Below are 2,745 nucleotides of genomic sequence, written 5' to 3'. Positions count from 1 at the left end.
TCTGTGTTATAGTTTTTCTCGATCGCTTTCACACTATAATTGGTCCTATTAACTAAACATCCCAAACCATGATGCCATCTACCAAAAGACAGACCCATTTCCCAAAACTATAAACACTATTCCCCTGTTTTCACACATGATTCACATTTGTTGAACTTTTTGTGAAAAACTCTACACACAAATCCCTTCATATATCACTGGCTGCACCATGTGCTCATTTAGAAAGCACTGGCATTCAATATCATTCACTCAAGTCATCACAGCTCAAACCCAATTAACACACAATTCCCCAGGTGGAAACACTAAGAGTCAAAATTGTTAACACACCAATGAAATGTCGTGCTTTGTGAAATGTTGTTGTGTTTTGTGAAATGTTGTTGTGTTTTGTGAAATGTTGTTGTGTTTTGCCCCTCAGGGCCACTGTAATACTATGATATGTAACTCCTGTCTTAAACATAACAGATATTCATATATTTCGATATGTCTTAGTCTTACTGTAAGCTAGATTTGGACCCCCGCAGATGTTCTTTGTTTTTGGCCAGGGCAGACATGCTACTAACGACTGCTAAGCCAGCTAGCATGCTGCAAACACAAAGCGCTAACAAGCCAACATATCAACATGCCAAGAATTCACACCAGCAAGCATGCTACTGCCAAACAGCTAAAGCAAACATGCTAACTGTGACTGTAACTAAATGTGCAGCTGCTGTCTTGGCCAGCTCTCCCTTAAAAGACAGAAATCCTGGATCTCAATGGGACCAACCTGGTGAAATTAATTAAATGTGCTAAATATGCTAAACATGACTCATATCACAGACATTTAAGATTCAGTGGGTATAAATGAAGTGTTTGTTGTGCTGATGCTCTTTAGGATCTTTTAGTGCAAAGATGAGTTGAATCACACTTCAGGGGAAATCATAGGTCTCTCTTGTGAATGAGACCCCGTGTCTCAATGAGATTACCTGTCTAAATAAAGGTTTAATAATAATAATAATACGCATTTATTGCCGACCAAGATATCACACCAATGTCATTACGAACAATAATATTAAAACATACAGTTGTGCAAACATATGTGGCTTGTATGGGATTAGAGCAGCCCCCACAATACAGATGAGCAGTCTAATGGGATATTCAGGTCAGTCGACTAGGGTTTGAATTGTTTTTAAGGATTTTAAGAATTTATAAGTAGCACATTTCCTGGAAAAATCCTTAAAAATCTCTACTCTGGCATCAATCTTTGTTAAGGGAATGAGTTTTCCTTGATTTGCATAGCAATGTTGGAAAAGCAAATTTATAGATTTCTCAGTTGTAAATTAACTATTCAATTAGTTAACTAAATCTATCTAAACTATCTCAGCTACACTATCTAAATAGTGTAACTGAGATTGTGGATAAAACATAAAATATATTTGGCAACAGATGCTGATCCTAACATGTCTTATAGCATTGGGTTTTTCCAGTCACCAACCAATCACAGTCCTTTGAGTTCCTGCCAAAAAAACTCCTGTATTTCAAGCTGAGTTAGTACAATGCAGCAACACGATTAACAAAACGATTAACAAAACAAACATTTTTTGCAAAAAGTCCCCTGTTGCATCTCCAGTTGCGAGGCCTATTAGCACAGTGATCGTTTCTCGAAGTGAACAGTATGTTTGCTCTAGTGTAAACAGGATGGGGGTTTGACCTTGACAAGCTGTTACTTTTAAGAGGCGGAAGTTATTTGATCTGAAACAGCAGGTGCAGAAAAAAGGCTAAACCAAAAAAAAAGAGACAACAGAGAGATTTTGGTGCCTCATACAAATTCACTGTCAAGCAGAGAGAGCTGTGAAGTTTCTTATGCCCCTAGAGACAGAACATAAAAGCAATGAAATCACAGATCTACTGTAACTTCCCCATGCATTTACATACAAATCAAGTGTATCAAGTGTATTGTGTGCCGGTCACCGGCGCATCACCACCCTTCATCTGCCCTCACCTGACGTCACTGTGGTACTAATCATAATCATGATATTCTTTCAGGGTCAAATGTACAAACCTTTAGAGTAAGACAGAACATTCCTTATTCATTCAAACAACAAACGTGATCCACGCTTAGCCGAGGAAGAGAGGAAGGAAATCAGAGCTGCCTCTACTGTCCTCGGCCAAGTTAACTAAGGTAACAACCGCCTTGGCCAGCTTTTCATGGGCAGAGACAAACAGAGTAGGAGTGAGGAGGGCAGGGAAGAGCTACGAAACTAATAAAAACAATTGGAAACAAAATGGATCCTGCCGATGATCTTCAGCGAGGCCAAGACCCACCACGAGTAACACACATCTGGGAGCTGAGGGAGACGCACAGAGAGAGAAAAACCAGTGCTGCTGGGTCAGAAGCTTGGTGGAAGTACAACGAAATTGAAATTTGGATGGTGTTTTTAGTTGATTAGTTGAATAAACCACACAACAGGAATGACAGTGTAACATTTCAACATACAGGTAACCTAGGTAACCAACCTTCTCCGGTCTGCCGTTGAGGCCGCCGGACGGCAGCTGCCTCTCACAGAGCCACCAGCCCAGCAGGTCAGCGTTCACCTGGTGCAGCTGACCGGTGAGGGACAGGAACCCGGTGCAGCAGTAAATCTGACAGAGAAGAGGAGTATGAGAAGCCGCCTAGACCAAAATTGAATACTTCACTTGCACATACATATATACCGGTACTAAGCACTTGCACATTCATGCATACTCTCATGCATATACATGCATATA

The sequence above is a fragment of the Centroberyx affinis genome, unplaced genomic scaffold (genome assembly GCF_046629955.1).
Source record: "Centroberyx affinis isolate AG114_WGS23_722 - 3 ecotype Tasmania unplaced genomic scaffold, CSIRO-AGI_Caff_v1 ptg001468l_1, whole genome shotgun sequence".
Taxonomy (NCBI): Eukaryota; Metazoa; Chordata; class Actinopteri; order Beryciformes; family Berycidae; genus Centroberyx; species Centroberyx affinis.
The sequence above is the reverse complement of the archived record's forward strand: the minus strand, read 5'-3'. Positions refer to the sequence as shown.